This window comes from Varroa destructor, unplaced genomic scaffold (genome assembly GCF_002443255.2).
Source record: "Varroa destructor unplaced genomic scaffold, Vdes_3.0 BEIS01000001.1, whole genome shotgun sequence".
Taxonomy (NCBI): Eukaryota; Metazoa; Arthropoda; class Arachnida; order Mesostigmata; family Varroidae; genus Varroa; species Varroa destructor.
The window spans coordinates 62958799-62982432 of NW_019211454.1; the positions used below are offsets into that span (position 1 = coordinate 62958799).

Consider the following 23634-nt stretch of genomic DNA (forward strand, 5'->3'; position numbering starts at 1 on the left):
ACAGAAGTATCTTCATAGAATTCTAAACGTTGGCATCTGATGACTGAGTTTTTTAAGATAAATTCTGATGTGATGAACCTAGCGTACCCTGCGTACTAACAACAGTGAGTTGTTTTTGTTTAAGTACTGTTATGGTGAAAAAAAATCGCTGGACAACGAGCTTCCAAGGCATACGTAATAACACCGATAGATATTGTCGAATAGTTTCCTATCTCACGTAATCAACAGATGTACAATTTCAACTCGTGAAATTTATCTGCTTTTTTTTATTCACAAACACCGCTAAAAACGATAACGTAACCCGCCCGAGTGAACTAGTTACCGGGCAATTGTAGAAACACGACGTCTTTTGAGCTACTATTATTTTATGTTTCTTTGAGTGTACGATATATATATATATATAATACCGTGTGTACGCAATTCTATTAAAGACTGACGTTTTCAGGCATGCCAACAGGCACTGCCTGAAAACGTCAGTCTCATGTTTGCGTGCCGCAAATACGCAAGCCATTTTCGCATTCTTCGAAATTCCTGCATCAACTGATTTCCGGCTCACCTCAAGTGCCTAAACTTTATTCGATTAAGAAGTTTTTTTTTTTCTAAAAAGATCTATATGTAGATTATGGTGCAGAATTTTCAGGGAGTGCTCAATCGATCACGGTCTCGAGCTTCAGGAATCTCGTATTAATATCTATTGTATTTTAAAAAGCCGACGAAAAGATAGTAATGCTGGCGGAAAGTTACGGCGTATAGTATAAAATCCAATCTCGAACCCATCATATTCGACTATTACTACCGTCGCTATATGAGCGTATGCATAGAAGAAAAAGCATACGAGTCAAACGAAAGTCTTTATTTGAAAAAAAAAATCAAATAAAGTGATAATTTTAAATGTCTCTATTGCGTTACGTAATGCAGTGTATAAACTAAACTCGCTCTAGGTTGGCATAGGTGGCGGAAATATGACTGAATTTCTGAGTTTTTTTTTTCGAAAAAAATTAACGACTGTAAAAAGCATCGCTTTCACACAGCATTTTGTCTACTTGTACATGACAATGGTTTAGATTAAGGATGGTGATACCATGTGACAGTCCCGTACACCAAAGTTTTTCCTAAAAATTAAAGTTTACTTTAAAATATGGTATCACTATAAGAAAGAAAAACTGGCATGTATTTAGCGACAGTATATTATGGACGCGCTTTGAATATCTAATTCTGTAACCTAGCACAAGTTAGAGTAACTTAACATATATGCATTATTTTTAATGCGATATTTGTACGTTACATTTCGTTGAATTCATATGATTTGTGTCTAGATCATCAAAGAACTATGTCCAGACACAGATGGTTAGTTATGTTAAAATAAAAACGTAAAAACTATCCCATAGGTTTTACACTGCGTAGAGCGTCGACAACAGCTGGACCAATACTAGATATTGCATTGTACAGGAAAAATCGCTATTATTACTCTTGCAAAACGAATGGTATCATCTTAGAATCAAGGATTATCCGTGAAGCAATATTATTCGTAAGTAGGTAGAAAAAAAGGCCCACTACATAATGGCCACGGCCGCACTATCTGTAGAAGTACGAGCGACTCTTACACAAATTCTTCTTATTGCCCTGGTCGAGACTGGGGGAAGATTTTCACTTGGCTTTTTAGGGCCCCGATGTGCTCAGTAGTTTGCTATAGAAATACCAGATTTTTTCAGTCTCGCTGCTCCTTTTAAGTTGCTTGGCTTATACACCATTAAAGTAACGAACTACGCGACGCAGTGAATTTTGCGACCAACCAATAGAGCCGAGTGGGTCGGAACAATAAGCTGGCCAGTGTTGCTGTTGCTACCGCTGCCAGTGAACCTATTGTTTAGTTAAGGCTGTTTCGTAATGTCTAAATCTATGTGTCTATATCCAAAATCGATTATGTGTAGCATGCACCATATTAGTTAACATCATTTAGTTACATCATAACATGCAAGTCAACATCATTTTTAGATAATTAGTAATAACAGTATCTTTAAAATTTCGAAGTATCGAGGTTAGTACTGCATAAAATAGGTTCTTCAACGGAGCAACCTCAAGTTAATTTATTTCCTATCTCATATACACAGTAGAAGCCTCTCGTTCTAACAGTGTCAACCATCAAATCTAAGATTTAATTATAAAAAGCTTTCTCAGAGCATCCATTGTTAGCCTCCGGAATCTTTGTATGCGAGGTTTATGCATCTAACTTGATTCGGTAGATGATTCGAATAGAAAATTCCCTATCATCAATTCGAAGGTTCACAATTATCAACACCCTCAAGGAATATACTGAGGACATATTTTATTTTAGGTAAAATAACATATCCATATTTGATCGCTTACTTTAAAGTATCCGAGTTCGCTTGTTATCTTTAAACAACTACTTTTCTTTAATCCACTAAAAAAAGTATGAGCGGTCAGATATTCAAGATCAAAAATGATAATATACAAATCGAGAACACGCGACACGTTTTCTTTCGTTTCGTCAGCAAATTCCAGGAACAGGCCCTATGTTGGTTTTCTCTGTTTGTTTCCTGTCGCGCGATCTGTTACTGGCGGGACTTGTCAGGAAGCCGTGGCCCCGACATGTCTCGGCAAGGGTTGAGCCGTCACCGAGCCTTTCCTACGTTTCTTCACACAAGTAGTTCAGTCAATTTAGGGGTATAGTCACATCTGTTACGGTTCTCCTCAGCACGTATTATATTCAACAGTCATACACCGTAATCTTTTTCGGTCGCTAGTTCGGCTAAGTCGGTCAAAACTATCGCAACTTACATATACCAGCTGCTTACCAGGTTGCATCATTCGCGTATCAGTCGTCGGCGTTCATGCTGCTCGTATATTTCAGCGTCCGTTGCAGGTATTCACATAACACGTAGATGCTAGAGACGTGTAGAGGGGACCTCTTTCTTAAAACATAGGTCCGTTTTTGGTGTAAATTCCAGTATGGTCCGATTACTGAAATTATCCACTTCTGAACAAAAAAATAATAGTGGTCTTTTTTGTGGCTTTTATCTATTTATTGTGGCTTTTATTATATCTATTTTCGCTGATATTTTCTGCTATAGTCGCATATTTGGGTATACACATTCACTAAGTAATTTGGCCTATCGACTGTGGCCTCAATAAGGCGCGTCGACTGGATTTAGTAGAAAATCGTCGTATCTTCTATCATAAGAATGCGTTTCGGCTAATGACGATCGAAACCCATTTGAAACAAGGAGAAACCATTGCCCCGCTTCAAGTGATAAACAAGCGGCGGTATATCTATTCTCACCCAGAATGTCGTTAATAAATAAATAAATGTATAATAGGTTTTGTCGAAATAATGAATTGTAACGGGGTACGGTTCGAGACCGGTCAAACAAGAATCCGTTCGATTGTATAAATACAACCAAATCATTCTGTGGTACTAGATAATCTTTGAACCCCTATTTGCACAAGATATTGTTATTATTACCACTGCCATCTATCCCTATCTATTGTCACGACAATGCAAATGACATAGCTATGACTTTACGTACGATCTAACGTATGTTAATCTATTCCATGTTAGAATCGCCATGTTGGCTGCTACTCTTTATCTTACGTTCTCGCACGTATACATACAAAAAGAAGAGAGAGAGAGAGAGAGAGAGAGAGAAATACAGCGATCAACAAGTCATATATATATTTTTTCTTATATCGTTTTATAACTCAAGGATCAAGTCATATAACAGCCAGTATGCTATAAGGCTTCAGCTTTCTATTATGACACCGTTGTTGCGACATAGTTTATGGGCCTGCAATGACCTGCCATAAAAGTGTATGCATAAAAATGTCTACACGTATGTATACGGGTGCATATAATGAGTTTGTACGAAGAGGCAACCACGTTTCGGGTGGTGAACTATGATATACAGCTCCGTCCGATTGAAATTATAGGCCTTGGCCAATATTGAATACATGGGCTACAATAGAGGCTCGAAAATTTCCGAAAGTGTCTTTCTTAACAGGTATCAAGTGTACTGATGGAGTGATACAGGCTGAATGAGAGCTTCTTTAATTTGGATAGCCTTGACGCTATTTCTAATATCAGTGTTCTGCCCGAGTGGTATAATCTACCACTAGCCCCTAGGTCAAAAGAACACAGGTAGAAAATATCTTAGGGTTCATGCAACCTTATGTGTATTTGGTAACATTAATTATTGACCTTGCTTTTCTGTCGATTTGTTGAAGCAAAGATAAGAGATATATGTGTCGCCTTCCGTTCCAGTTGTCTACTTCTAGCTAATGAAGTGTGCGGCCACTTAGTAACGCCGGCACCGTGCTGAACTAGTATCCATACATTTCCAGTTGTAGAAGCGTCAATCCTTTAGGCCTCCATTGCGTCGATCTTATTCCGTAAGCACTAGATAGCACCTGTACCAATCTCTAGCGACAGTTCTTTTAGCAGTAGCAGGGGTTCTCCTGCACCCAAAGGCTTTTGCAAAAAGAGTTTGATTTATCGATCTCTAGTTACGTACACAACAACTGCGTATGAGCTGCCTAGATGATTGATCCATCTTTGTCCAACCTATTTCTTGCACCAGCAAATGTGTAGAGAAGTTAGCTGATCTCGCTTCTGCCCGAGAAAGTACTACACAATCTAATAACTATTTTCGTGTTTGATATATATGCTCAAAATCTAGGAACATATTTTCTTTGATGCCAAAATGAGAAAAATTGGTAGCACCAGCCTTGCTCCAATACCCCACTGGTTTTCTACCCACAGGCAGTTTGAAAAAATGCTCAAGAGCTCAACTTCAGTTAATAGAACCACAAAATGTGTTACTCCCTACACTTGTGTTGGATAAAATAATGAAACCATTAATTCCAATTTTTAATTATTTTACAATTAAAAAAAAATGCATTTTTGAATGAAAACATAAACCATGTAATATTTTTTAAGTAGGTCAAATATTTTTGATTTTATTATTATTATTAAGTGTCGGTAAAGTACTGGCTCCTAAAATACACACGACGTCTTTACGCCATGGACAGCCATTTTCTTCTAAGCGCGTGCAATGCCCCACGATGTTGATCGCGGCAAGAACATGGATAGGGTATTTTTTTTTCATATCTTCTCATGTACGTGCATGTCGCTTAAAGATATGCGCTTGGCAAGTGGCGTGACTATCACATTTTATCCTCTGCCCCGGCAGCCAGAGTAGGCTATTCAGACAGCCGAAATTGGAGTTAGCCATTAGCGGAAGATTTGTAGGATTGAGGGTTTAAACGACATTAATATCGTCAAGAGCCACCACCAATCTTCTCCAAAGCACTGGGAAATGTCCGGTTGTAAACGTCGTGTACGATATGGAAAGATTCCCAGCTATATTTCGAATTTGTCTCGGAGAAATACCGCCTTTATCATGATGCCTATTTTCTCAAAAATTACTCACCAATCTCATCGTTTGGTGAATCGAAGCCTTGACCACATAGGTACCGTTAAGGAGGCACACTGCGACAAGCCTAGGGAAGAACGACACGACACCGTTGTAGGGCGTTTTGAGAAAGCCATGCTCACTAACTCGTACTATTTATAATACCAATAGCAGCCTTTTTGCTTTGTTCATGTGGGTTGACTGTGTCGTGACTCTGTTACGCTTCTATCTGCAACACCGGTTCCCTTATCAACTCTCCACATACGTCCACCCTATGTGTTCTAACAAACGCTGGTCTGACACTTTTTGCCGTTCTTATTGTTGATCGTGGCGCCACCCCTCGACAGCGACTTAAGCTACCCCAAGCGGCACATTTGAGGCCAGCATTATCATCTGTCAGGTAGTATCTATGTTTAGGGGAAATAGTATGATAAAGTCGGAAACCGCTTTGACTTATCGTACAGACTATTACTGAGTATTCTTAGATACTATGTAGCCTCTTGCAGATTTTTCTACAGCTGTAATTAAAAAACAAAAGACCAAACATAAAGTCGGTACATAGAGAAGGGGTTAGGGTTTAAGTTAGGATGTTCAGAGTTTTGCTGGCGGTAAACTAAATGTTGCCAGGTGCAACCGTTGCAAAAATTCCGCCACAAACTCTATTGTGAACAGCGTCAGAGACTCCTCATTCAATAGCTCTGACGATTTGATGCTTTGCGAAATATTGCTTTCACTTTTTTCAGGCTCAGTAATTTTGATTGGTCTAAGTAGCTTTAGCATATATGGCTTTTATTTTGATTATAATTACTAGCAAATTCATAAGCTTTCGAATTTTCGATAGCTTCTTCCATGCTTAAGCGAAGGGTAATATTAATATTTTGCAATATATCAGCATTGGCAAGCATTACTATCAGGAGTTAATAATCAGGAAAAACAAAAAACTGTTATTAAGGTTAATAGCTTTTTGTATGGTTATGTTATTTTATAGGTCTGTTAGAGGAGCCCCATGTAAGTCCAGTAAGATCCGCGCTGGCTGGGCTCCTAGTGGCGGCCAATACTCAATGACAATCCTATGCCTAAAGAGGAAGTAATTACTTGTTCACATAGAGAAAACAGCAGACCGCCAAGAAATGTTATACTATCGTATTTATTATGAATTGTTTTTCAACAAAAAATATTGGCTTACAATTGATTTTTTGGCCATTCACCATCTTCCAGATGACCTTGATATATTAATTTAGCTTAATTTACGGCATAAAACGATCAATATACTTGAAAATCTTTCTTTCATCCCATTTCGAAAATTTCCTTCCAGATCCTTAGTTTATATCCAAGAAGTTTACAGGAAATGTTGCAAAATTATTATTTGACACGGAAAAAACATATTTAATATCATGTTGACAAATTTAAAATAAAAAGATAGTAAGATATTTTGGTGTCCAATGTTATTTGCCTTCAATAAAACGTACAAATATAAGAAAAGTTCTGCGGTAATTACACGTGGAGATAATTAAAAAAAAAAAAACTCAAATTAATCGAAAAAATGCTTATTTTTAGTGAGAAACCAACGTCTGCTCATTGTTATGGGGTCGATCAGATATTACGGGTGTGAGACCCTACTAGCAATAAAGAAACAAGTTTATTTCAAGATTTTGAACAGTAGTTCCTAAGGAGAACTCTAATTAATCGGCAGATATATGTTGTCTTACTTGTTCCATAGGCTTTGTCTCGATTGGGAGAGAAAACTTTGTGTATGCGTGTGTTTTAGAGTGTAGAATACACATCTTCGATATAAATGTTTATTTAACTTTACTTTGACAGATACATAAAAAAATCACTGCGTAAATTAGGAAAGTGACGCTGACATCGATTTTTTCGAGTCCAGTTTTCTAGTCCAGTTAATAAAAAAAAAATTGATTCAACTTGGGTACGTGTCTGTACTCTAGGCCAACGCTGCTCGGAAAAGTACTACTCTTAAACTCTGGATGATTGAATTAAATTGATTTGATCTGACTGTCCGAAATGCTGACATAGAACGGCTGATCAGAGGTGCCGGAACTGCGATTTCGCGAAACGAATTGTAACGAAGGCTACGTGATTGTCTTTCATAGTTTACGTCCGTTATTTAACCTTGCCGACCTTCTGGTTAAGATCAAAGCGCAGACTATGTGATTTGAATGAAAAAAACACACTTGAAACATTTCGTTTGTCAAGACACCTATTCCGAAATGAACCTGTATAACAGAAACACTTCTTGATGAGGCAAATAATATATTACATCCTAAACACCATACAGAATACACCTAGAACTGACCTTCTCGGCCGACTATTGATGGCACTTCCAGTACCGTTTGTGCCGGCGCGGCTTATTATATGCGGCCATAAATACAGTAACGATCAGATTTAATGTCTGCATTTACTACTACTACTACTACTCTGACGCTGCAACACGTACTTCGCTATAGGTGATTTTTTTTTAATAAACTTCAGAAAATTAATATAGTGACCGAGGCAAAGTTTACGAATCAGCCAGAGCTGGCAGGCTGGCTAATTGTACGGTGCAAACAACAGACGGCAACAAAATGTATACATCTGCCAAGGCTAAACATAAGTGGACTTATTTCCAAGAGACCTTATGACATAACAGCTATAAAGGTCGTAAATAATATGTAACAGGTAACGCTTTGACCGAAAATAATATGAGACCTGTTTTTCTGCCAAATTTGAAATGATTGTCATCATCTTCACATCCCTCGTAAAAACGTCTGGATGTTCTTAAGGGATTGCATATAGAGCACCCGAATGAATAGAAAGCAAGTTACAAAAGTAATGCTAAACAAATGCCCGAACTTACCGCATCGTCTAACGAAAGTGATGATTTAGTGAAGGCAGCAAAACGGTATGATTTATGTCATTACAATGAAATATACATAGTGTTTGAATGCTTGGACCTGGTAGCAATGAATGTGCTCCGCGTTGGCGACACCATTTCATCATTATGCTGGTGTCCTATTGTATGATACATGGTTTTTTTTAGCGCTTATTCACGTTGATGTATGTCCCTTTAGATACAGGATTGTAGAAGGAACGACTTTCTCAGGACAATGTTTATGTATGTGTTGCCTATTTCGTCGATAACTTTTAAATGGGATTAAATAGCATGCTATCGCTGCAACCATAAAAATAGTTTTTCTCAGTTAGATTGATATTAAGTTACAGTAGATGGAATAAATAACTTGTTCATGTTACCGGAATGTCTGTTGATTATTGTTGGACCTTTGAAAATTTGGGGGTTTTACATCTGCGTCTCCATTTATCATCGTTTATATCACGTATCTCGAAATCAAATAGAGATCACAGACAGTGCAGCACACAGACACAATTATAATTAATACCAAAATAATGAAATCGGCAATTGTTTGATTAAGCCTTTTTTTGATTGATCCACTGCAGGAAGAATGAAATAATGAGGTAAAGTTTGTTCCTCGTTAGGTGAGAAGTCCCAGTGTTACGACGTGTTCATCGTTCTTGATAAGTATCATTGCAGTCCACTGACCTCGAGAATGAGGCCCGCCTCAACTTATTAAAGTGGACAATGACTGGCAGCTAAAGGCCAGCCATAAAGAACTGAGGCAAAATAAACCTCGAGGCTATTTGCGAATTGCCTTCATTACTTCATCTAGCGACTGTAACTTAATCGTTGTAGAGACGTGCGATGAATGATTATCTATTGTTTCGTTAAGCATATTTTCTCTACTAATACTGTTACTAAACGACGTGAAGCATAGGCGATAAGAAAATTTATCTATTGAATCGTCGTACACGTTTATGGTACGTATATGGTATACGTTATCACGAATTGAAACGTTATTTATATTTAATTTCGTAGGCTATTAGAGCTTCCCATCGATACCGGGCACACATGTACACTGACAATTTATTCTAAAGGTGTCTTTTTTTTTTACCAGAAATTGCTGTGTGCAGGTTCGCTGCTGCCGGATAGGTCATGGACAAATCTTTACCGGTAATTACCTTTGATCAATCCAGCTCTGAGTAACCAATTATGGTATAGATTATTGTTCGTGATCGAATCTTCGCAATTTACAATGTATGGAGTTAATTATTGCTCTTAAGAAGGCTGGCCGTTTTACCATGTTGTTCTGTAACATACAAATTGAAATCTGTTATGTTGCAAGACCTCTTTTAGGCTATAAAAGTCTCACACGGTTGAGAACTAGCCGCACAACCGGATTTTATCTACCCTATATCTCAGATCTGTCACCGATCCTTTCAACGAAAGCGTTGATATCCGGCAGCGTAACTTCCACTTGCGCCTATCCTTAGGATTAGAAGAAGAATACGTTGTCATGTAGGTACCAAAAAAACTGTAATGCAGAAAAGAAAAACGTAATTTTTCGAAATTAGCTTAATATTGTTTCTAATCGTATCTAAAATCGTAAAATTTCTAAAGTTTCTAATTGTAAAATTTCTGGCCACATTCGTGCCTCTGCATTTAACTATGGGCGAAGTTATTTTATACCTTACGTAGACTCCGTGCCTAAGGTAAGGCTGAAAAATCTACAACGCTATGTCCAACCTCGGTTGCTAGACATGCCCGTACTTGTCGAAACAACAACCGTAGCTTCCGTTATGCCTTAGTATAACGATTTTCGAACGCTGGTCACGTAATCCTTTGTTCTTCACCTTTGAAACTGCAATACACTTATAGGTAAATGTCCTTTTTCCCAAAAAAAACTAGCGCGTTTAACGATGCACTGTCCACGTCACTTTAAAAAGGTGTCCATTTTGCCGGAACTTCTCGGCCTCCGAAGCATTTTCCTATAACTGTAATGGAAGTGAGCAGATCCACTTCGAATAAAAGTGATAAATATTTCTGTTAGGTAAGATTATGGTAGAGGTCGAGACATGCTTTTCTATATGAAAGTAACTCATCCATAGAAGCTGTACATGTGCCCGACCCAGTTTTTCGAAGAAAAATTGAAGCGTACACTGAAAAAAGTTGAATGCTTTCGAGGATTATAATTAACTATTTAATTTTACCGAGTCGTTGAAAACAAAAAAACTAAACAAAAAAAAAAAACGCATGGTCGATTATTGAATGTGTGTGCTCGTGTTCGCAGTTTAAGCAACTATATAATATCTGATATGACTACATAATCAAGATATAATTCAAAATTTCGCTTGAACCGATTCTATCCATCATCAACACCGGGCTCATTGAACATTGCTCGACTAAGGTTCCGCCGTTGGGATCTATTTCGTAGTTGTGTGAGATCAGTATTCTTAGAGACGCTATAATCTACGATGCCATCTAGCTAGCCGAAAAGTAACAGTTTGTGATATACTATGCTAGCACACACGTGCGGGTATATATTATTCGATAGGTGTATTTGTATAAAGACGTGTTATGGGCTGTCGTGTTAAATGGAGTTTTCTTTGCGTAGTTAAATATGATATAGCTTGTATTTTCGTTCTTCATCCTCTCTAAATCTTCACCATCGTCCAACTCCACAAAATAACATATCAAACATTCGCTTATAATACAAACTCGAAGGAAGTACACGAGCACTGCTCACAACTCTGTGGTTCGAAATTCATGCGTTTTCTACAGCACAAAGATCTTTTTGCGTTTTCGGTTCGAGGATGTGCACTCAAATTCTGACGCGTACATCGTACGATAGTAGCACAATACAAAGTGGATTCTTCCACTTCCATTGGACCCCCTCATGCGACGAATTCCTCTTCTAGTTTCTGGCTTTTCTGGAGCAACAAGCCCATTTAAGTGGTCCGAACCACGATATGGCATCGACGCCTGCCAACGTACAATTGGACGAAAAACGGGTCCAAACAGCGACATGACAGCATGGTCGTAGCCGACGCTCGATGTATAAGTTTCGCGCGAGTTCAATCTCAGCCCCAGCTATAACAAAGAGACGTTTGACGACATGACAAGAGTAATGTAGCAAGGACAGGCGTAGCTGGAACGATGGCAGTCGTCGACGGAATGCGGGATCTCAAAAAAATCTTGAGGGAAGCAATGCTATCGGAGAAGTGCCAACGCAGGTAGTAATAGCAACAGAAGTGCTCGTTGTAGGCTAGAAAGGATGCACCAGAGTATGTGAACAAGGGACGTGAACAAAATGGAGACGATTCCCTTACCCTGAATCCTTTGACCTTTCGTGTACTCATTTTGCTGTTCTTGGACGAGAAATTCCGCCGAATGACTGCGAAAATCTATCACTGGCAGCTCGAATGCTCGCTCAGGGTGAAGCTACTTCTAAAGCGGCGTTACAAAGAAGTATAAACTCATATGGTATTTATTTTGATGGAGGATGTTTGCTTCTCAATATAATTCTAAAACCAGTCATGTGTTATAAGGAAGCTGAAAATAATTAGCCCCGTGAAATGTCTAAATCCGATTATAGACACTACCTGAGAGCGTTGAAAGAGGGACAATTTGATAAATGACGAAAGTTGCCTGCTAATCTTAGAGACACGTTGTGGTCTAGGTTCGAATCTCGCCGCAGACAAGTTTCGTTTCGTTTCGTGCTGGGAATCAGCCATCTGACGGAACAATTAAATCGTCTCGTCACTTGGCGAGCCTTATTTCGCCGCAGTTGAAGTGTCTTGCGGGTTATAGCTGGTTTCTATAAAAATTACCGCTAAATAACAACCCGATGACATCGATGTGAATCAGCCCAGTTTATTTAGCCCACTATTTAAACCACCACAAACACTGCCCAAGCACTTCTCGAAAGTCTAGTTTAATGAACTAGAACCTCAGATGCTCGATTTCAATTCATCTATTCCATGTACATAGGGTTGTTCGAGTAAAATCTATTTACCTGCGTAAAGAAAATTCTGGATACTGTTTCAACATCGTAGATCTGTGACACGCTAGCCTTGTAGGTAGAAATGAACTCGAAATATTCACCGAATGCCCTAGACAGGGCTTCTCCTCCTAACGGACTTTAAGTTTAGAGAACTTCTTAGTAAGACTAACTCGATTTGTGCACGGCAGCAACTAAGCCAAGTAGCCTGCACTGTAACCGACCTAGGTCTCGTCTGAACGGATGACAAAGTTGTTTCCTTCCATTAGAAGGCTCCGAACCAGCAGCAACCGCGGAATTCTCTCTCGGGGCGCAGATCACAAATCTTTTACTAAATTTGCAAAGAGTGTTCTAATTCAGAATATTCTAGATTTCCGAGCTCGTGCCATTGTCAGACCAGGCAACAGGGTTTTGTGACGACCACTCAGTTGTCTTAAGGCAAGATCATGGACGTAGCTTCAAACTCGAACATTAGTTTTAAGCATAGTAAGAACGTTTTGAGTATTTAACAAGCAGGTGTGAATTAAAACTGATTTAATGTTTTTATCTAGAGGAAAAATGAGCCGCGATATTTCCGATGAATAAATAGAGCCATGGCAGCCTATGCATCATCGCACGCTTTTCTCATGATGTCGCCAAGTAGCTAGCAGTTGTCGTATATTACTTATATACACTTTTCTAAAAAAAAAAAAATGGAGAGGACCTCACTTTGCGGTTTTTATGCTTTTCTTGAGAACTTCTAATGTGAATATTGTCTGTAGCATACATGTAACAATTTACAGGGTAGCGGCGATTCCCGCCTCTTCTAAAATTACTAAGTCTTCTACAAGACACACCACGCGGGGTTTTCATAACAGTGAATTATCAGGATTAAAATATAATCAGCGGATCGCCTTTACGCAGAATGTGAGCTTCGCATTTTGATGGTGAATGTAGAAATCGGGGGGTCGGCGTAGTTGGCGGATGCCAGCACCGCCTCTAGCAGTGATTGAAGAAAAGGGCGATTTACCAGTGGATAAGGGAAGCAAGCAATATCGGAGTAGAGGTAATGATGCAGAAGGACGCTGCTACTTTTCAAAATGGCGGCATAGGCAGGCATTCAAAAAGAAAACACACGTAGAAGCTGCCAACGAAACTGATTGCGCACGCCTGACGTCTGACCGAAGCCTAGGCTGAATGGAGTATGGTAAACTTTCTAGTAAGACTCATTCTACAGTGTGCGGATGCGCCAGTCGACGTATATCTTGACCGAATAATTTAGGACATAGACAAGAGGGGCTTGCAGACTAGAAAAAAATGCTTTAATGTAGTCTTTTTCAGCAACCGCTAAATATTATGTGAGAATTCTAAACGTACAGCGTAACTAAGACAGTGGTCTACTTACGCTATAAATGTATTTATACTACTTTTTGCTTTTTTTTTTCCTATTTGTTGAAACATTTTTTAAATTTCTCTAATTCTCTAATCTACTAATTACTGTGCATTGAGCTCCAAAGAAGCCGAAATAGCGGTGTAAGACCTATTTTTCTTATAAAGTTTCTACTTTGTGGACCATATCGTATACGATACTAGCTCTAAAAATGTTGGTTACCTCAAGATTCGATAATTTTAAGTATTTCATATTTTAAATACAAGCACTCAAAATTTTTTAGTTATGGCTGGCCCTAGGTTATTAATTTTTGTACGCGCATAAGTAGGCCTATACAACGTGAGGTTACTCTGACGGCCTCAAATTTTTGCGTAGCGTTTGCTGTGCGCGAGCGACAGTACAACCTGCAATCCAGCGAAATGTCTACGGGACGTAATACACCAAGAAAAAACGTCCTTATATACATTCGCGCAACCAGAATGAAAGCCGCATAAATCCGCTCAAGAACTGCTGGTCCGGGACACGTATTTCTGAATCATAGATGGCAAACCGTACTGAACTTAACCTTCAAACGGAATGTTTATGGGTGGAAATGTTAGGCATGTAATAGTGGTGCTCATGCAAGGTTTATGATACGGATGACACAGAGCAGATTGCTCACGTCTAGCTAGGATTATTTTTTGGTAAAGCCGATAAAAAGCGTCGGTGAACTTTGAAGCAGCGCGAATGTCGCGCACGGTATGTTTAGGTTAGGTCGAACTTATAGGGGGAAACTCTTATAACCTCCGCTTAGATTTGGCAGTTAGTGCTTTCAGGCAGTATATACAATACAGCCTACGCTATAATATTGACATCGTTTCATCAGACAAGATGATAACAATGCCATATTAAGATTTTCACTTGGTTACTTAAGTTTCGCTTTACCGTATACCATTCCATAAAATATTTAACAATAATATGATACGAATTACAGTAGAGAGAACTGAATGGTGGATACGTATATTATGAACGCGTCACTTTGGTAACGATTTTCAGCAGACGACTTTCAGTAGCGATACTCTAGCGGAATAAAAAAGTCACACGCTCACTTAGTGTTTAACTAAATAAAAAAACGTTTAGGTTTGTACGCCAGTTCTAGAGAAGTACCTAGACATTGATAAATTTATACAAACAGGCACACATTTTTCTGCTTCGCACAGTATGCCTACAAAAGCTTTATAGAATACACTGAATTGAATAGAATGTTCATTTACACGCAGGGAGCTGTAACAAAGGCAAACAGTATTCGCGCTCTCTCTCCTCTCTCTCTCTCTCTCTCTCTCTCTCTCTCTATATATATATATATATATATATATATCTATATATATATATATATGTACATATACCACAGAATAGAATTTTTCGCGTTTGTGGAATAGTTACAAGTTCTACACACAGGCTTTGTCAATGCCGCTACATTAGACCTAAAGTCGAAGTACTGATTAGTAAGATTTGATTTGTACGTTAAAACGAAAGTGTGAACGTTTTACCTTCCTACAGTAATGATGATATAGAAGGCAGGCTTGATAACCTTTCAAGGAACACCCTTGGCCTAATCGTTTCAAATATAGCTTTTTTGCTGATGTTGAATCATTGATTTATGTTTCATGAGATCTTATACTAAAATATTAAAAAGCTACGATAAAGTAGCTATTAAAAATAAACAATTCCTATCATCATTGTAACACGTAAATGTGCTGTTGTGATATTTACAAATGATAGATTTTTTGAAGTATTTTTCGAAGGTTTAAAAGTACTCTAGTTGATATACCGTTCGCGTTGGAAAGACGAGCGACGGCGCTCGATATAGTATATTTTCTACCGATAACAAATCGGTAGAGTAGGCGGACATAAGGACATTGTTATCGAAGACTATAGCACGATATTATAAATATTTTTTTTACTATTTTGTAGCTGATCTGCAAAATAGAGAAGAGATTACGTTATCGATGCAGTATCAAGCCGATAACTGAAAATTCTTGCTGAACGCTGAAAACGTTATATCCAATTAGACCTCAGATGCTTTAACAGACCGTGACCATTCTACTCGTTTCCTAGAACTTGTGTACTTGAACAGTTATATTGTACCGCATCTGTACTGACGTTCAGTATTTCCACTTCGAGGAACACGACTTCAAATTTGTCGACTCACAGTTCTGGATTACGTTTGATAACTAAGTTAAGCAGAATACCCATAAGCGATCTATTCGTAACTAAAGTTAGTGCAATACTATTTAGAAAAATAGTTTATTGCTTAGAAGATTTAAATCTAAGAAGGCTCGAACTATTGCGCAGACGTAACTTGTTGCCCTCCGGTCCGACGTCGGATATTGCCAGTGATTATTTACTAAATTACAGTAGCGTTAGTTAGTTAATTAGTTAGTTATTGGCTCGATTTAATTAGAGAAAAAAAAAAAAACATAATGTGCCGGTTTCACAAACAGGAGCTGGATTAAAATTTTTTTTGCTGCATTCTGAGACCTTTAATTAATGCATTGCCCATTGGGGTCAGTAGGCTTTTTGAAAGAAAGTTGCTCTGCAGCTACGGCATCTATAACACAATACCAATCTTATCGATCGTAGGGACCAACGCCGCTACGACGTATTGACCAACTCGTTCGTTGGATAAGGACGCAGCTATCATAGCTTAGTCACGGTCATGCGGGCCCGCTTGCTCTCCGCCACTACTAAGAAAGCGAAAACGACGGCTGACCAACTGATAGGGGTATATAACCACGTTTACGAACTCACTTTTTTCGAGGCGTTTGTTGACCTTTGATAATTTTTTATTTCTTCCTAAAACCAAACTAAATAGCCATCGCAAGCTCGGCGCACTGAGCGTCGCGGTATGCTGTCAAGATGAGATTTCGAGGGCTGGCAGAAGAGCAGGGTTGATGAAACGAGCAAAAAAACGAATTCACGGTCGGTCTTCGCTCCATTTGTGTGAAGTCTATAATGAACCTCGTAATCAAATACATTTATGATATATGTATAATAATCTGCTATTGAAGTGTCTGTTTCGCAACTTGTATATGCGATTCAAGTTAAACAAAACGAACAGTAAATACAGATAAAATAACGAGCAGATAAAAGCTGGAAAATCCACTTCCAATAAAAGATTTTAATATGCACGTTTTGCTTAGCCCGATCGGGACATAGCAAGGCTGTAGTAAATATTCGGGATGCTTCAGGTTTCTTGCTGTAGTGATTGTTAGGCCATGAAAAATGAATTCGCGTTTATGAGGGCACACCCAGTTATCTACTGAATGAGTAATCAAAAACACTGACGCAGCAAATGAAAGTACGTAATGTTAGTAACAAATAGAAGGGACACCCGAAAACACCTGCTTTCTTCAGTAAAATAGAAATTATGGAATCGTTTAATGTAACTAATCACGTCTTGGGACGTTTTGCCTTTCCCTTGTCTTCGCCTATGTTTTACTAGTACTAAAAGGAGCAGAGAACAAATACATCCACTAAATTCTTACGGGTCTAAATGCAACCGTAAATATGGGTTCATACATAAACATTTTAAGGCAGTGTTATTTACCAACGTATTAAGCTTCACATTGTTAACTAGCTGTTGTACATATATAGACTACTGAATATTTTTTTTGTCTCCGGAAGACTCGACTGTGTCCTTCTAAATGAAGGTTTGGTGGAAGCTGTCGAGTGAACTCTCTGAGAAAGTTCTCGGTAGAACTGCCCCGCCATTTTGAATCTGCACAACTCAGCACAATTCTCAGCAAACGAAAGCATTCCGTTAAATGTCAATAAAAGCAAAATGACGAGACGAAGCCCGGCGAACTTCGACACTTATGTTAATGTTCTGGCCGTTTCCTCGTTTGGCTTCTCCTTTTTGGTAGCAAGACACCGACATCTATACGCTCGTATATAAAATCTAAAAAATAAATTCTTTGTTTGCAGGGTTAGCGAGCGAACGGGAAGTATCTACACGGCATTAACAGTGGCTTGTTGCATGAAAATACGCAGAATTCGATGCTTGATCAAGCAGAACTTAGTCAGAGTTCCAAGTGATCGGTTATCATCAAGCGGTTATTGGTCTAAGTTCCGACTAATGGCACAACGTGAACACGGATCAATACATATTGGAAGTTTCAACAGAATTAGACTCTTTGTTAGAACTCTATCTAATAGCGTTCTTTTTAGCGGCTCGGGTAGCGCGCAGTAGATGCTGGATACACTAGAAGTTGAGTAAGCTAACAGAATGTTATGCGCTTGCAATAAATCTGTGCCGATAAATTACGTGTACGTTTAAATACGCATTTTACTCCACGCTATTTGTTAATATTATATGCCTTGATTAAGATAAACTTAAATATCACTGCTGGCAACGGTTCTCCATCCACAATTTTGACGAACATACCGTGATCTTTGGCCCGTGCTTATGATTTAGTTTTATAGCGTAAAATCGTTTCGATCATTGGTGATCAATAGTAACTGTGGAAAGAAATGTCATGCGTCTTCGATAATCATTAATCTGATTATCTCATGATAAAACATTTGCTATTATCTTGTTTTACTTAGTCAACTGTTCAGAGCCGCCGTCGTGGTACAATGTAACCCTGCACTGTTTGTGGCTATACCAAAATCGGTCCTGACCGAAACTGGCAGACATATTATTGTTGCCTACTAGGGGTTTCTGCCGACGTCTATCGTTATTTCAGAGAAGGACAAGTTTACTTTTGCCTTTCATTTACTTATTTGCCAGAGTTCAGGTTCAATATGTCTGGAAAACTTGCACAATCGAATTAGTTCTCTTGTCCTCATATGATTGTGCCTAGGTTCATTTTCATCGGTTGAATATTTTCAAACTACTGAAGAGGATGCCAAAAAATACATTTGCATTCCCAGACGCTTGGTCTATTTCGGTAGTAAATACCGTTTAACTAGCACGGAATCTAGCCTAGCTTCAGTGTCATATTATTTTTAGAGTTTTACTGTAAGAACTGGAAAATAGTTACATTTTTAAGTTAAACAACAGCGCCCCCCTTAAAAATGGTAATGCGCTATCGGCAGCAACCTTTACAGCACCATACGCCATATAATCATGTTGTGTGTTAGAGGTCGAACAGACTGCTAGCCCTAGCAATAGATTCAACTTTCCCATAAATTTGAATTTACCATTATATCCCAAAGCGATATTATTAGCGCCCTATCTTTTCGCCTGCGAAGCCAACCCTTAGCTGTTGAATATAGACTGCTATAATAAATATGAGTAAATTTATTTTGAAAGCTGCATTTGTGTCGCATACGGAGTCTTCCTGAGGCTAAGAGACCGATCTGAACGCAGGCTGGCGAACGATTCTGCTAGCGGAATATTTTCGAAACAATGGGCGCCTTATAACTGGATGTATCACAATTTCAAGTAGGGGCGCGTGCCCCAGAACGGAAGATCATAATAAATTCTTGGCACGAATCTTCGCAACTACAGATCTGAGAGGTCTTAGGCTCAAAACAATTTAGCAAAAAAATTGTGAAACAAAATATGGTTCAGTCCTAAGCCGTGTTAGAGTTGAGTCTTCTTCTTTTGAAGCTTTTGTCCGTCCTTAGTCTTGTCGATACTTGCTATGGGGTGGCTGGTAATTCTCGAATCCATAGCATGCATTATTTCTACTTTTCCAGTTAAGCATAAGACCTTTGATGATTGTCGAGAATATTTGTACATGTTTCATAAATCTCTATTACTTTGTATCTGTGTACCTCACGCACCTAGACGACTCTTCTGCTTCAGATTGAAATTCACAAGTTGATACGACGTAGTAGCTCATGAATGTTTATCTGTGTCAATTGTAAGTATGAGACAAGTTCGATGCATTCCAAACGTCCACTGCTCTACTTCGCCTTCCCTGTTCTAACTACTTCGGTTATTGTCTGCACCTGGATTGCTTCGTAGTGCGCTGCCAGCATCGTAATAGCCAATATGACATGTAGAAGCAACTATATCTTCAGTAACTGACAGTAACTACGTTCCCATTGAGTGTTCCTTCACTCTTTCTATTTTCTGCCCGTGTAACTAGACGGATTAACGTTCAAGTTACTTCTACCTATTCATTCGTAGCACGCTTCATATTCACCCACATTCATCGATGGTACGGAACGAAATATCAAGTCAATCGGAGGAGGGCATATTTAGCAATTTTATCGAATGGATATTTCGTTGCTGTTATTCTGCTTTTTTTTGTTTTTGTTTATATATATATATATATATATATATTTTTTTTTTTTTTTTAAATAAGTACTAGTCGTCTGGGATTAAGATCAGAAAGGGATTTCCGACACCCCACTGGTCGTAGTAATCACCGTCGTCATGGTGCGATCTGAAACGCAACTTTGTTTATACGAAACGGCGAAAGCGAAGAAGTACAAGGGATTAGGAGAAACCTGGGATGCCTGAGGAAAGACAGAAGGGCTGAAAAAAAATAGCTAGGAACAAGTGGCATGAAACTATGCCACCCAGAAGGGATAAATCTTTGCTTGCTGGCTACTTGACAATGGCGGACGTTCATCGTGGAGGAAACTGTCGGCTGAAGCCGCTTAGAACAGTTCTCTGTGTTTTCGACGTTCAACAGCAACGAGAGAGCAAAAGCGATCGCAGCGAATGAACTGAAGGAGGGGGGCAACTGTAGCGACGGTCGCCCCACCTTCCATCTCGTGCTGCAAGATGGCTCTAGAATGGCGTTCCAAAACGGGTGGTGAGCTAGAGATCAGCAACCCAGCATGAATTACATCTTCAGAGTGGCGCAAAGAACGAACAAAATAGATAGAAAGCGCGAGAGAAGGAGAACTCGAGATCAAGAGAAAATGTCGTGGCTAAGTGCGATACCACGAAGCAAACTCAGCAGGCCTTGCAGCAAAAGACGCTGCTGGGTAAAGGGGCTAGTATCAACACCTAGGAACATAGCGACTCTCGACTCTTTACCGAGAGTCTTCCGTATCAGAAAGGACATTCCACTGCTGGCGCGCCACTAGCTACGAATAATGGAGACAAGCCATACGCGGTTGGGATTCCCGTTAGGACGGAAAAGGATGTGAATGGTGGGAAGAACAAATGCGTCGCGATGCTTCTGACGGGAAGAAGAACAGCACCAACAACATGAGCCAGCGCTGAAATAACAGCAACAACGGGGACGGATTGCAAAGACAGCAAATGAAAAAGAGCAGGACCAGTAAGATCCCCCCCTGACCCGAGCTAACACTCATTCGCCTTGTGCGTGACATGCTTACATGTGTTCCTCGTACGATGGAATGCTTCCTTATCTTTGTACTGGCGTCGCAGCTCCGATTTGGGTTCAAGCTTGAATACACTTATATTGAAAACAGAGGAGGCTGACCGGACGTTGAACCTTTGTATTCCAAATATCAACATAAAATATTTGTTGTGCGCAAAAAGGCAAAAGAAAGCATAAAATAGTAATGCGTTTATAATTTGCGGTGCAGGGCGCCTTCCAATACTTTAAGTCCGTTTCTGCATTCGCTGTACCCTTCTTTCTCGCTATTTTTGACCAGACTAAAATCAACTCGAAGTCAACCGACATAACAGACACCTGCGATGGATAGTTAAGCACAACTCATGAGAGGCACGACACGGATACGCTAGCGGTAATGCTGCATAGATGCAAAGGTGGCTTGTTGTGGTCCAAGGGGCAAACGAAAGAAGCATTCGCAGCTGGGTCATGAACCGGGGTTTGAATGATAAATGAACACTAGCAGCTCTAGAACCTCCTAGCAGCTGTGGTAGTAAGCTGCCGTTCTCGTTCGCTCTAATGCGTTGTCCGAGCGTTTTGTGTCCTGCTAACCTTAGGGACACATGGCCTAGGTTCGAAATCGGGTATAGACACACTTTGGTTCCTGCTAGGAGCCAGCCATTCGATGAAATGCCTGACGGCGATACTGGGAACAGAAAGTCGAACCGTTTAAATAAAGCTACTAATCCTTTGCCTCTAATAAATATATTGGATTATATATTAATATATGTTAAATGCGGATATAGCAGATACGTAAGCCAGTCAAATTTCAATGTGTTATATGTTTATTTGTAATCATCTCTCTAGGCAAGCATATGTACCTGTTACTATCATTGTTATTAAATGGCGCGACTATGATATTATAGCGTTTAGATTCCAGTACAGAAGCAGGAGCAAAAAAAAAATTGTTCGCAATAACGTAGTAGAGAAATTGCTTGGTCAAACACACAATCGTTCGGAATGGTCGTCCTGTTCTGATATGCCAGATACGTTCCGAAAAACTGTATCAACCACTAAAGAAATCGCGTTTTTACGCAATAATGCATCCATTCTATAATTTATAGATCAGTGTAAAATAATATTGGAATATGTGTTTGGCTAAGAAATGACAAACTACATCTTCTTTCGTGTCACGCTATAGAGTACTGTAAAACAACACATTTGTCACCATCGGCATCGTGCTTTTTGACTACGAGTTCGAGACCGAATAACAATGACCCTATGTCGTTGGCAAATGCATCCTTTACTCTAAGGACGCTTTGTAGATACAAATTAACGGTGAGCTCTACTCGTATCAAGCTGACACGAAAACCTAAACACCTTGACCTAAGAACCTTGACACAGTCCTTATGAAGATGCTTTATTACTGGATGTTGCGTTCGAAGCTAATGGGGCCGCAAATTCGCTGTTGGAACTGCGACGTTCGACGAAACGTTCATGATCTCAAATCGAAGGTGAACTCTGTGACCTATATCAGCAATTCAAGTCCATACTTTAGTAGTATGGGACAGCAGTACAAATGTCTATCCAAGTTCCATTTGCTATGCACGATAGTCCTGTCGGACAGAAAATTCAGCTGGTGTTTTTAACCTAAACGTTCATAAAGCAATGAATAGGTTCGCCAGCTAAGTCCGATTTGACATTCTCGTAGATCTGATGTTTCGCGATTTATATAACGGTACAAAATAACAGTATGCCCCCCCCCCCCCCTAAGAGTATGCCATAACTAAGTGAGACTAATGCATTACTACCATACTATTAATGGCTGGTATAGGATTATTTAGCTCTAGATCATTTCTTGTCCCAAAACACGGTCGACAAGTCACTATTTTTTTCAGAGTCGGTGATTGCCTAAATCGTGTTTTACGTTCCTCTAAATAATCGTCTCATTGAAAGTTTACGATTAACGGTGGAGACAACAATAAAAATTCTGTAGATATACTAGATTTATTTTACCATAACGTTCTTCAGGTTTTCGCACCCATTAGGTGGCAGTCGTTTGCCATTTGTGATTGCCCTGTATGCTATATCCCGAAACGATCTCTTTTAAACCAACAACACAGCGTTTTCTCTTTCGGTAGACTTTTGGCTCTACTGATTACATCGCTATGCGCACTTATCACTACTTTTCCTAGACACGGTGTGGTAATCGCTTGTTCGACGACCTATTACCTCACGAAAACCTGAACGGGCTGTTTATAGAGGGGCAGAGTGAATGGTTATGTCGAATACAAAAAAAAAAAGACATTTCTGCCATAGAATTGCAGTGATCGGTGCATCGGCGGCAACGAACACCTGTTTCCGGACATCCTCCCCACTGTGGACTAAGGCTCTCTCGTAGAAGAATCAGAGATTTAAGCAAAGCGAGTTTTTTTTCCATACAAGAACAAGCAACGAAGTAAAATATCACTAGCTTCATAATCCCCCCAAAGGAAGACGAGATTGAAAACAGTATCTGAAAACGTGTGTATATGAACATGACGAAAGCTTTCAAGTGAATTCAATAGATGTGTACCGATGATGCTTACCAGCGATATAAACCTATTAGCTATTGTCGAATGCCTCCCTTGTTTCAATGTTTACCATAACAATGATTCAGGTATGACAAAACAAAATTTTTGCTACTGACACCTGCTTTACATATATGCGACATTCTGACTACCGTTAATCGGTTGGAT

At 39.3% G+C, this 23634-nt stretch overlaps 1 long non-coding RNA gene across 1 annotated transcript; it reads right to left on the bottom strand.

The window, feature by feature from the left end:
* Positions 1 to 2289: 2289 nt before the first annotated feature.
* Positions 2290 to 5689, bottom strand: LOC147758950 (uncharacterized). Its single transcript, XR_015328114.1, has 2 exons — positions 5448 to 5689; positions 2290 to 2998 (listed from the first exon to the last, which is right to left on the bottom strand). It is a non-coding gene; the product is annotated as an uncharacterized LOC147758950 (long non-coding RNA).
* Positions 5690 to 23634: the final 17945 nt, after the last annotated feature.